Here is a 14174-nt window from a genome sequence, read left to right on the forward strand (position 1 = left end):
CCACAGAGAACATATGCTCCTAGTTCAGCAGGAAGCTTTTTATCTGCCTCATGTTCCACCTCTCCAAAATTTGCGACGCTGTGATATTACTGGTCAGGTGTTTAATAACCACAGACAAACTGCTCGATATCTAGTGTTTACTCCAGTGGCTATGCAAACACGCAGCGCCTTCGTATGTTGCTTCTGGCTCGGATAACTTGGCTCTGATGGGTTTAGAGAAAAAAAATCCTTTGTCTTTCTAACTTCCGGCTTTTAGCAGAACTTATTTTAAATAACAATAATAAGCAGTTTCAAACATGTCTATCTGCCACCATGAGGTAGGTGGATTATCTTGACTAGGCTATATGTACCTGAACCGGTTTACGCTCATTTAAACCCTAGTTTACACCATTACCAGTATCAAGGGATCGAATGTGTCTCTAAATGTGATGTGGAATGCCTAAGGCAGTGTCCATCACCTATGAACCAGACAAAGCTGTCATCCTAGGACGCACAAGGGTGTCTCTCATAAGACTAATGATGGGTCTCCTCATGTTATGCACCAGGGCACTGGTAGTAAAGCTAGTGTAGTGTTTGATATTCTTATTGTTGTTTGCCACTTTATGGAACACTAGGGACAAAAAAAACAACACATTCAGGGTTTAACAGGGTTTCTTAACCAGAAAAGAAAAGTTTTACTCACAAAGAAGTCAAATTGAGAAAGATATCTGAAAAAAAAGAAGATATAATTGATAAAGCTGTATCTATATATACTGTATAGATTATGCATCGGGATCATTACGGATCAAGATATCTTGTTCTTTGGAGGTGAAACACAGGCCCTTCTCCCTCCATTCCTCCCCTTCTTTGATCGGGTTCCCTCTTCTGGAAGCCAACCTGTCACACCTCAGCGGTCATCCACTTAGATTGAGATTTATCGCCTGCGATGGTTCCTTACCTCCTGACCACCTTGGTCTGGCAGACGGTTTAAAAGTGTCCAACCTTCTGCTTAGCTCGGGCAAACAGTCCAAAGTTATTGGCTAGTTGGAACCGTTTGAACGGCTTTTAATTTTTTGGGCCAAGAGATTTGAGATATTTGTCTTGCTAATGTTAAGTATCGGAAGACTGACCCTGATCTTGAAAGCAGAGGACGACAGAACATCCTTTTTTCTTTGCCTTGTAGGAATTTTAATGCATGGCTCCGTCTGTTAAATCCCTCAGTTGAAGGCACACAGTTGGAGAAACATGCATATAATTCCTCACTTCAAAAAGGCTTGGGTTGGTTTGAGCGGTTCAGAGGGTATAGCTCGCTCACACTCAGTGCACATCCATTAAACATGCTAGTGTGGTACCAGCAGGAGCCCAGTGATGTTCCCAGGACTAGTGTTTTCACCCTCTGCCACTTGTCAAACAAAAACTCTCATGGTCCCCAACACCCCAATCCCTCACCTAGCCCACCCTCTAAACTCACTTCTCCCTGAACATGCAGCGCCTGCATCGGAATGAAATATGACTGATCCATCCAGCCTCCTCACTGGAAGGCTGTTGGGGTCAAATATCTGTTGATCAAACTTCTGAACAGCAGCGGCAAGAGGCATGGATCCCACGGGAGAATTATAGACTGTAGTGTGTTTTGCGGTCCTCATTGCCAAAGAGGGTTCCAACTCAACAAACTCATTTCAGATTGGTATCGATCACTTTTTTGTTTCTGCACTTTCAGGCTCACCTCTGCAGGAATTTTTCTTCACCTTGAAAAAAATCAACCCTGTTTTGTTTTACTTTGTTCACAAAGGAATATGTATACTAATACATATTGGAAGATAGTGTCAGCTATACAGTTAAGTATATATCATTGCCAATCCGAACCAGAACCTCATCAGCGTGTGTCCGCCCAAGGCCTACATGCTGTTATTGAGAATTATTTCAACCTGGTGCAATAAAGAGGAAGAACTAAGCACATGAGGGTCAGCGGGATGAGAACCACAATTAGGTGGCAGATTGACCGGTTCCAGAGTCTGATGAACTACCACTACTAAGGGGGGGGAGGAGCGTTCGAGGGCTACGGGTCGGGGCTGTGGAGAATTGCATGTGCCGCCTGGGCTTGATTACTCCAGAGCCCCAGCCCAGGTGAAATCCAGCGCAGCTCGGCCCAGCCAAGCCCCCACCCCTGCCCAGCCCCCAACCCCCTGATGGGACACATCCGTGTTGATTACACCCAAAGGCCCCTTCAGCAAGCTCCCGGGGGCATGCTGTGTATTCTCAGATGGACGTCGATGCGCAAGGTGTAGTGGTGAGGCATAAGGGGGGGGGGTTAGAGAGTGGGATGGGATCCCCTCCGATCTGTCTTGACACACGAGACCTTGAGGAGGCGCAAGACTGGTGTGGTGCCTCACAATTGTGTGTTGGGTCAATGTGTCCCATCGAGCCTGGATCGGCCGATACTTGGATGATAGATGAAGAGGGCAGCAAGCTATTAATTCCTCCAAAAGATGAGGCTGATATAGTGGCTTTAAATGGGCAGGAGATCCTTTAGGATAATGAGATCCTCCCAGATGTAGTCCCCACAGCCGCAGAAGAACAGTGTTTTTTTTGTTGCTTATGCATCAACAGGGACACTGATTGTGTTACTTGTTTATACTGCCATGTGGAAAGGGCAGAACACATTGGTGTATCATATCGTCCATTTGCTAAATTTCCCTTGTGAAAACACAAATCAGAGTGCCAAATGTTAAAAGGCCAGTTAACCAGTTTCAAATGTGAATAATGTCTGGCGTCAGTTTTCGACATTAGGCAATTAGTGTAAGATCATAGGTGTGTATGTGTGTGTGGGTGGGTGTGCGTGTGTTGTGTCATTAGACAATGATAACATGAGCCGCATGAAGGGAGGGAACATTAAATTTCGTACACACCAAAGAGTATCCCTTGGTTACCTTTGCACCAACAACTCATAAGTTCAACCAGAATTGGAAAAGACTGAGACCTTCGCTGGTCCCTTGGAGATAAAAGGAGGGCCACCAGTGACTGACTTTTGATCCTTTGAAGAAACTCTATTTGACTTTACTTTTCCCTTGATTGCGTGAGGCAAAAATGACCTTTGACTCGTAAGTGTCACCTTAAACCTCAGCTAATTTCCCTCCATACCTTTTGCACATCAATGGCGGCGGCCCCAGTCTGCTGTCTGTGTACTGACATAGCCATTTTTCAATGAGGGTGTTAGGTGTGTTTAGGGTTGTTTGATTATATGTGTGTGAGTGTTGTGTGTGTGTGTGTGTGTGTGTGTGTGTGTGTGTGTGTGTGTGTGTGTGTGTGCGTGCGTGTGTGTGTGTGTGTGGGTGTCTGTGTGTGTGTGTGTGGGTGTGTGTGATTCTGTCTTCCTTGTTTCTGATGCCACTCATACCAGGACCTTCTGGTTGGCATTAAAAGTAAATTTCTCTCTGTCTGCCTGTGTGTGTGTGTGTGTGTGTGTGTGTGTGTGTGTGTGTGTGTGTGTGTGTGTGTGTGTGTGTGTGTGTGTGTGTGTGTGTGTGTGTGTGTCACTCTCTCTCTCTCCCTGGGTAGTTTAATTTCATAGTCTCTTATCTTCCACATGAGAGGCCCAGACAGAACTCTCTCTCTCTCTCTCTCTCTCTCTCTCTCTCTCTCTCTCTCTCTCTCTCTCTCTCTCTCTCTCTCTCGCTCTCTCTCTCTCGCTTCCCCCCCCCCACCAACGGGTGATAACTGCAGGAGCAGATGCAGGTAAAGCAGACAGACTGGCATTTAAGGACATTCCTCCCGTTAGTCTGTTGGTATTAGCAGAAGCAGATAGGGGAGTCCAGCAAGCAAACAAGGGTGCGCATCCGGACAGAATCTTGATACTCGCCCATGTTCACTTCAGTAGACAGGAACCTGTGCCTGGCTCACCGGTTAAATGTCCTTCATGAATAAAGGGACGCTAAACCCACAAGTACATGCATTCCTTTTTCTCCGGGTCCATCGGCTTTCCATGTATCATCCGCCCCGCTGCGAGGCTGATTGACTGCAAACTGCCATCTCTCCAGGACTCGCACGCCTCCGGGCCTCCGGGCTTCCGGGCCCCCGGGGTGGACAGGTGGGATTGTGGCCAACCCCTCCCACCCTGGACACAAACCCTTCCAACCATTCCCCTCCGGAAGGAGGCTGAGGTCCATCAAGACCGAACACCTCCCGCTAAAACAACAGCCCCTTTCCGACAGCAGTTCCTCCTCAGCGACAAGACCCCGGTCCCCTGCTGACACTGACACTGGCTGTCGTGTACCCGGTAAACCACCGGTGACACCCTACATACAGTCTCATCGCACTGCTCCCACGTCACACTTTATGGTACTTCCATTATGAATACTTCATCTCTTCCATTATTATCTATTTATCACCATTCTGTTATTAATTATTATTGGTGTTATTATTGGTGTTACGTGTCTTGTCCCAATACGGGTTGTTTGTGATGCACCCCGAGACCAAAACAAGTTCCTTGCAAGTGAAAACCTACTTGGCAATAAATCTTCTGTTTCAGATGCAGATTCTGATGTCACTATCAGCAACACTAGTGCTGTTCATTTACTCACCTACAACAAGTAGCAATTTACTAAATTGATTGTTCCCATTAGGTCATGGATGATAAATGTCATCCATGACCTTCTTAATTCCGCCGACATCTCGATAAGGTAGCCCCCCACCAACCCCCCACCTCATTCTAATCCCATCTCTATGCTAATTGCTCTGTTGTAATTGCAGCACTGTGGTTGAGTCGGGGACCACCCCAAGGATCCCAAGCTGTCCCCCGATCCAGTTGAAGCGCTGCTAACCTTTAGTAACAATGCAGTAACGCCGTGGTTGCGGCTACGGCTGTTCATTTGTAGTAACCTTTTACGGCTAAGCCACAGACAGCGGCCCACCCCAACACCATTCAGTTGCCTCAACTGGACGGTTGTAGGGCTCTGGCCTACAAGCGGTAATGCGCTTGACTTGACCTTCTCCCCCCCCCCCGAACAAGTCCACCGCCGCAACGGCGCTAAATGTCACCTAATGTTGTGTGAGGAGGGAAACGTTTCTTTACTCAACGTCACTTCTATGGCCATGCCCCACTTTCTTCTGTGCTATATGGGGCAGGCACATGCAGCACATCCATGTCCCAGGAACCGCATGCTGAAACTCGGTTCAATTAATTCCCTGAATAACACATCTGAACTTCTGGCTGGACGGAGGTGTCGGTGTGTGTGTTCCATGTACCTATATTTCTGCTTCTGTGTTGGTTGTGTGTGTTCTTCTTCTGTGTGTCTAAACGTAAAAAAGAGGTCCCTGATTACCTCATCTCAGCGCCAGATTGCATAGCCAACATGCTGCGCAGAGATCCAATGGCCCTCCAAATGGCTACTTTAGTTTGCGTTCGACCTTCCGTATCTTTCCAACATGGCTGTGTTGTGTGGCCTAACTTGGGAATGACCAGCAGGGGGGCAGCTGGGAGTGTGTATTCGTGTGTGTGTGTGTGTGTGTGTGTGTGTGTGTGTGTGTGTGTGTGTGTGTGTGTGTGTGTGTGTGTGTGTGTGTGTGTGTGTGTGAGGGGCATTTTGGGGCCAGCAAAGGTGAAAGGAGACAAGATGGGGGTGTGGGCTCCCCATGTGGCGATCATGAGAAGAGGGGGGGGGGGGGGGGCTGCTATATGAGCATGGCCTTGGGGTGTTGGGGGGAAGAGTGTGTTATGGAGCAGCTGGCTGTCCATGGGGACCTACAGCACTGCTGGGAGCTCAGTACACACGTCCTCTGCCCAGACACTCTTCCAAGAAAGTCACAGATATTTTTCTGTTTTTTCAGTGTCACTTTCATGTGTTTGTGTGTATGTGTGTGTGTGTGTGTGCGTGTGTGTGTGTGTGTGTGTATGTGTGTGTGTGTGTGTGTGTAGGTGTGTGTGTGTTTGGGTGTGTGCATGTGTGTGTGTGTTTGGGTGTGTGCATGTGTGTGTGTGTGTATGTGTGTGTGTGCAACTTGCAGGATGTCCTATATCTGGGATAAGCATATGGCAAGATAAATATAGTTCACCAACATATATATATATATACATATATATATATGTATATATATATATATATATATATATATATATATATATATATTTATATATATATATATATATATATATATGTATTTGTTCAGAGAGAGATAGAGTTTTGATGGAAATCTAGGTTGTTAAATCTAGGTCATTGATGAATTGAAGTGACCCCGCTTGGTGCAATTATTTAATATTTAGAATATAATAACATAATAAAACATGGCTTTTCATGCTAATGTTCTTTATCCTGATAAATGAATAATTTGGGATACCTTTTAATTCCAAACAGTTACGCTAGCTCAGATTCAGTCTGTGGTTCACCATTCCTGATGTAAAGGGACAAAGAGTTTAAATGGGGTCAAGGTCTAAAGGGCATATGGGGGGGGGGGGAGATGTGCAAGCAGGTGAGACAGAGCAGTGAGAGAGAGGCCGGCCCCAGCTGTTAGCCTGCAGGCTAGACAAGTGGGCTGAGGAGATGTCGATGTGTATCTGTTGAAATAACCACAGGACACTGATCAAACACACACACACACACACACACACACACACACACATAGACACACACACGCACACTCGCAAGGCCACACACTCACACACACACACACACGCGCACACACACACACACACACACACACACACACACACACACACACACACATAGATGCTTAAACACAAGCATACACATAAACCCACTCCTCTTGCTTCATAATCATCCTCATGGAGAACGGAGAGTCACTGTGATATCAGGAGATTTTCTCGTTGTCGTTATACATGCTGTTCCGTTGTGGTCTAGACCCATCTATATTCCAGCCCTACAGATCTGGTTCAACGGCTGACCACTGACCCTGTTCACATGCGGCTCTTACTTACACACCCATTCACAATGGGACTCAGCAGGTGTCCACTTAAACCTGAAGCCTGCCCTGGAATTACTACCATACGGCCAGGAAGAAGCATGAGCAACAGGATTAGCCAGAAGGGACTGGAGATGCCGGGCCAGCAAAAACAATGTTGTGCGTCAATCTTATCTCGGCGTTACGCTCAAATGAGTAATAGCCTAATTCCTTTTCAGATTTACACTCTATTTGTTGAACAGTCATGCAGGGTCTGCCCCTTCCACCAGAATAATCACAGACCCATTTGGGCAGTGTATGTTAAATGAACCGTGAAACAGAATATTAACACCTCACTAAAGCAGGTAGAATAAAGGCAGAATTTAGGGTTGAATTCAAATTGAATTATGCATTCAAATGTTCGCATCTTTCATATAATCCAGTATCGTCATATCCTGTCATCTTTACCCATGACTTATTCAGGAAGTAGACTTCAAATCACAGGAAGAAGAATTATTATATTAAGTGAACAATGGTGCCCTCCTTCCTCACACAGGTGAAGGGGAGCTTTTATGTGTTTAAGGAGAGGATTAAAAGACATAAAGTATAGTAACCATCTCTCTTGTTTGTTTACTTTTGTGTTCTCTATCTCTCTCTCTCTCTCTTTCTCTCTCTCTCTCTCTCTCTCTCTCTCTCTCTCTCTCTCTCTCTCTCTCTCCCTCCAAGAAAATAGGAAGTCCACTTGCATTACCTGCATGCTAAATTAGACCATTGGCCTTGGGGTGATCATGCATGTTTATCTTTCAAATGAACTTCAACGATATACATACTTGAATTGAAGCCACAATTGCCCTATGTGCCTATGTTGGTATTATTCTTTTTAGTTTCAAATGTGGGGGGAAAAAAATCTGGAAAACTGGATTCTCTGGAAGATAATATCAACAGCCTACCTTTTTTTTATTAAGACAACAAACGCCAAAGCAAGATTTTTTTTAGATAAATGTCATTAAGGAGCACTATGGGTTAGGGATTTTTCCAAGGATGACTACAGGTTAGGCCGCAGACATTGGGATTCAAACTCTGAGCCTTTCAGCCTTTCCAGCACCGAATAACCAACATTTATTCAGGACCTGCCTGAGGCCTGCTTTAAAGTCCCAGCTTGTGGAAACAGGCATGTAAAGAATATGAGAAGCAGGAGACGAGTATAGCAATGCTCTGGTGGCCTCAACATGGCGTCTCTCTGCGTGGTCTCAGGCAAACAGGCTACATCTCCAGACCTCTGACTGAGCTTGCATTACAAGTAAGTAACATCTGAGGCTGAATTAACATGTTGTGGTTTGTGGCTATCGAAAGCAGCTTTTTTAGCAGTGTACATTCCCTCGAGTCAACTTGATTTTGAATTCATCTTGACAAATGTGGCCAATTCATTGGTCAAGGTCTGGACCCCCACTCCCCAACCCTGATTGTTGATGTTTTTTTTAATAACTCGGAGACCCTTAGTTATAACCCTTATAACTGGTCTGGAAAAAGGCACCATGAGATGTATGTGAATTTGCTCATGCATCACATGGATTTATACATATTTGTTATCAGTAGAAACACAATGTTTCACAATATTATGGATCCAATATAAATCCATTCTGTAATCCTTTTCATGTACTGACCCCCTCAGAGATCCCACCATTCTGATTTAATAAGGAGAAAAATACCCTCCCTTGAAAGTGTGTAGTGAGTGAAACAATTTGCTATGACACTGTTCTTGTCCTGCTCCAAGAATAAATGAGAATCCAGTCTACTCCAAGTGGATAAAAGCCATGGATTCTGGCTTGCGGCACAAGGCTTTTTAATCATAATTAGGACCGTCTAGATACACATCTCTGATGGCCCAGTATGTGCTCATCAATCTTGGCTTGCTGTTTAGTACTAGACAGGCCAGTGATCTGCCGAGCAACCTAGTTACAACTATAAACATCCTTTCCGTTCTCCTGCAGCTCTACTCTATTTTAGTTTTATTTCCAATCCGCCACTTGTATCTCTGTGGCTTCTTCGCAGGGATTGTAAGTCATAGTTCGATATGAGGTAACTATCCAATCATAAGGCAGCACGATAAGAAAGGGCTTGTTTTCTGTTGGCTGAAGTTACAATCTATCAGGTGTAAATGCTGCTAGTGCTAGCTACACACTTCAGAAGCACAGGAAGAAAAAGTAAACGATATCAATGGATTTTTGTGGTTATATACATATTTTATTTTAATAAAAAAATGTCTAACTGATTTACTGGCTGCATCTTATTTTGAATTCACACCCTTAAGAATAAGAAGAAGTATCAGGAAATAAGGTCTTGGGAACATGTTTTCCTTTGGGGGGGACCCCCAGATCCCCCATGGTGGTCTCTGAAATCTCCCTAATTCTGAGGGCTCTAGATTGGCAGGTATAACCATCATGCTGTGTGCACCTCCATCTCAGGCGTATAACTTGCTATATGAAATTGACCTAAGTGGGACTGGCAACTTTACTGGCTTACCCTAAATTCAACTTTATTTTATTGATAAGCTGAAGTAAATGACGTAACTTAACGTTGCATTCCATCTTATGGCCAAAAGCTTGAAAGGTGAAGGGCATGACCAAAGCTTCTTAGTCAATGTATCTTTTGCTCCAAATAACAAACAAAACAACGCCGGTGCATTATTGGATTTTGCGTTGAACAAGGTGCCCCACTCAAAAGCTATTGTTTTATATGGATGCCATTATAGTTTTCATGCTGACACTGGAACATTTATGGGACTTATATATTTGACACAGCACTACATGACCTCCATTGAGTCGTTTTAAGTGTTTTAATAATCATCATTACACATTTACACATCCTATAAGCCTGTCTAGTACTTAAACTAACCTTATTTCAAAGACTTGAAAGGAGGACAGAAATTGACTCTATTAGCTGAAAGATTACTTTATTAGGAGTGATAGGCTTATTCGATTGTCCGGCATTCTGGTTAGGATTGCTCCCTGATTAAATGTTTACTATCCTAAGCATATCAGACCCCCTCCGTGCAACCAGCCCAATTTGAAGTAATTCTCATTCACGTAAATCCAGAAATAGTTTGGTATCATTTAATTTGAATTTCAGAGGGTTGCTTCAGCCTGAGGAGCTAGGCCATCTGACTATATTAAGCTTCCCAGGCGGACCCTGATATTTTAGTGTTAACTGAAATCTGGCTAGAGAAAACTGTTGATGACTCTGATGTAGCTCTGAATGGTTTTAATCTGTACAGGATGGACAGAAGGGGAGGAGGGATAACTATACGAAATCCTGCTTCTCAGTCATGGTATGCATGCAGCTACTATCCCAAAATGTTTTGAACTCATAGCTTTGAAGGTTTATCTGGCGTTTACAGACTACATTACTGTGGTCAGCTGATTCTCCCGCTGTAGATACATTGTGATTGCCCTTTTTGGGGGAACTGAAGCCTCAACCTAAATTAGCTGACACCTGTGTCGGATCAATTGAATGATGTGTACAAAAACATGAACATATCACAAATAATTATTGATCCTATTGGTGGCTAGCCTGGTGGCTAGCCTACCAGATTCTCGTACTGCATTTAATTTGCACATAGAGTATGGATCAACTCAATTGACTAACGGTAACTCCCTTGAAGGTGAGTGTCTGTTGATGTTTAAAACTATTGGATCTGCCCAGTGGCACTTTGGATCTGCCATAACCAATCGCTTACGTTTTGCCGGGAATCACGTTGCGAGCAGGCTGTAAACAAACCAAACACTGTACGTGAAGATGTCCGTCAACGAGAGCTGTCTTTAACGTCAGTGTTCTAAGCCATTCCTTCTGTTCGCTGATTGGACGCACAAAATTTGGAGGAAGAAAACCCAGGAATATACGGCAAACCCAGACGTAGTATTGAAGGGATATGAAAATTGAGTGTAAGTACTCAGGCGGGCGGAGCCAGGCTAATTGGTGGCCACTTCTAGGCCAAATCAAGGCCAAGATCACAAGGGGTTTGCCTTAAATGGCCAGTGAACCCAAACCTTCCTTTTTGTGACGTCCATGAGCCTGAATGTCTGGAGCTCCGTCTGTGCAGCGGATGATGTAAATGGCTACGTCCGAGAGGGGGCAAGGCTTCTTGGACACTAGTATGACACCACTGTGTGTGTGTGTGTGTGTGGATGTTAAACTCTGTCTGGATGGCGGTTGATTTCTGATACTCGTGTCTGAGAGAGAGTTCAGCTTCTCCAACACTTATACCTTAAGGTCACGTCTGTGGCTCATTTCATAGACAACATCCCTCATTATAACGCTCGTACACTACGTCAGCACTAAAAAGTACAGTTGGTGCAGGTGGTAGCCATAGGGATAACGCAACCACCCCGCCTTCAAAGAACTCCTGAAAGGAGGTGCAGATACAATCTGCACCATTCATTACAGAGCCAATCACATATATATATATATATATATATATATATATATATATATATATATATATATATATATATATATATATATATATATGTATATGTACCCTTCTATTTCATCAGGCATTGTTCCCCGTGTGTTGAACAGTGGCACCTTTTGCATAATGGTTGAGATCTCAATAATTACTGTCCAAATTCCAAATGGTCCTCTCTTTCAAAAATAGGGCTTTCAACGCACCGTAGCAGTAGATGGGTCCTCTAGGTACTGGGGTTAGAGCATTATACTTCTGCTATGTTAAGGTATGCGTGCCTGAAGTGTGAGTTCAATACAATCCATCTACATTGTAGTAGACTCACAGGAAACTTCAAACTGTCACGTTAATATTTGAGATGCAGGCAACACTTTATTTTCAGCGTCACATTCGTTCGTTCATATAATGTATGTTTCTTCGGTCTAAATTAAACATCATCTCGGTGGGAAAATAGGGGCCAACAGTGCAGGTTCAAAAGCCTTTTGAGCCCAGCCTTAAGTATCAGCTCCATTATATGCTCCTTTATTTTGGGTTGCAGAGAATTTCTTCCTCTCAGCATGAATGGCGAGGGAAACAGCTGCAGGCTTTTAAGTAGGGGTTGATGTATCATACTCGCTTTACCCAAGAGAAAAAGAGAGAGAGAGAGAGAGAGAGAGAGAGAGAGGGGTCTTGGGGTCACTGATTCGCAAGCACTGAGAACATTGAATAAGGGTGCATTATGACAGGCAAAGTGTTTAGTCATCAGGAATATATAATATATAATCACTTTCTTTTTTTTTATCCGGCAAAACTATAGTTTTGATACACATATCTGGGTAACAATTGCTCAGTGTCCCATGGTACAAATTGATAGGCACGCACGGTTCTAATAAGGGGCGAGGACAGGGGCAAACCTGGTAATGGTCAGGCTAATGATTGCATAAACAGATACCATCTACTTGCCTCCAATGTCCTTGAAGCACATAGAGACAAATTAAAAATCAATAAAGGGAATCAGATTTCCTCCTGCGTTAGGTCAAATGAATTGTACACATTACTGGGGCATGCCGATAAAATGATCGACAGCAATCTGCTGTGATAATACAGCTATACTGCATATAAACATAAAAGCCCTGTGTGTACGATAAACAACAACATGAGCATCAGTTGGAGCTGAAGCAAAATAAACACGAAAGGTGGAGTGCAGCTGAAAGGACTGAAAGGAGTTTACAGTATGGTTGTGATTTCACATTTTTTACCCTTAATGCGTTAAACTTTGCAGATTCAAATATCCCAACCAGACTGCTGTTGATGAATGCCATGGGAAAGAAAGGTGGTTTCATTGATCTTCCCCTCAAAACCTCATGTGCTACAGTGTAACGACAGACCCCAGACGTATAGTCTCCCATATTGGGTTGGGTGTAAAGTGAATCACTATAAAGCTGTACGATGCTAAATGTCAGGCAGGAAGGAGGGACCTCTTGTGACAGGCCGCCCACCATTATCAGCCTTTATCTGCAGCCCAGCGCGGATCCTTGTGTGTTACACCTTGCTAAACGCCTGTGCATCATCATCATCAACGTGGCTGCCGGCTTCCCTGATATGGATTTCTACTTTATTATTCCCTGCAGCCGCACCTGATACGCATCCACCGCGGCCAATTAATTGAACAGGAGCGGCTGGGGCACTTTGCTAATTTGTCTCCATTTGAAGCTCCACTCGTACAGTTAACGGCTCAATGTTGTGATGTGGCAATGAAGTATCTCCAGTGATAACAGAGACGCCCTATGCAACCCCCTCGCCCGCACCCTGCCCGCTTCAATCCTCCTCTACAGTCTATTCTACAGGTACACAGGTAGTCAGAATCTCTTACCCATACCCTTTCTCTCTCTCTCTCTCTCTCTCTCTCTCTCTCTCTCTCTCTCTCTCTCTCTCTCTCTTCCTCTCTCTCTGTTTCTCCTTTTCAAAAGCGGCTTCCTCCACTTCAGCTCTGTTAGGGAGCCAATGACTGTAAAAATACAGAATGGGGGGGCCGCCTAGTCATTCCATTCTGATCCTTGCCCATCCCTGCCTCACAAAAAAGCACACAGACACACATGCAAAAACACACACACACACACAACACAAACTCCCCTCCCCATGACACCAGGAATAAGAGGGTACCTGATCGATGGATTTACCAGGACACTACAGTGTTTCCCCCACGTTCTGCAATAAAAATCCTTCTCCTAATTTTTTTTTTTTTTTTTTACGTAGCTCCTTTTAGAAAATGTACAGCGCGTAACGTCAATTGCGCAGCACGCGGCACATCGTGACGTAACCAACATCAAAGAAGAAAAATACACAGCGAGTGTAGCAGTTGTTGGCAGTAGGCTACCCTACACGGTTGCAAAGTTACATTGATTCTAGCAGTAGCGAGTGAAGCGGAAGATTGAAGAAAGAAGGAAAGAGTGAGCCAGACAGAGAGAGAGAGAGAGACAGACAGAGAGAGAGAGAGAGAGAAAGTAAGTTGCTAAAATGTGTCGCTACATGACCACCAGTGTTAAAAACCCTCTGAGCCCAATCATTTTATTGTATCTATAAACCGCAACCTCCGTGCCGTTTTTCCTCTAGTATTGTGTGTGTGTGTGTGTGTGTAGGCCTATGTGTGTGTGTGCGTGTTGTCGCTCTTTTTGGGATAGCAACCATGTTTAGTGTTTAAGCATTAGGCAAAAATCTGTAAATAAATTGTGCAAATTATATTTGCGTTGTGGCATTTTTTGTTTAAATATTACTATACAAAAATATAAAAATCTGTAAATGAAGACACAAAAGGCAAAGTTACAACACCAATAATCCCATCTACAGTAATACACAGGAC

The sequence above is a fragment of the Pollachius pollachius genome (genome assembly GCF_949987615.1).
Source record: "Pollachius pollachius genome assembly, chromosome: 2".
Taxonomy (NCBI): domain Eukaryota; kingdom Metazoa; phylum Chordata; class Actinopteri; order Gadiformes; family Gadidae; genus Pollachius; species Pollachius pollachius.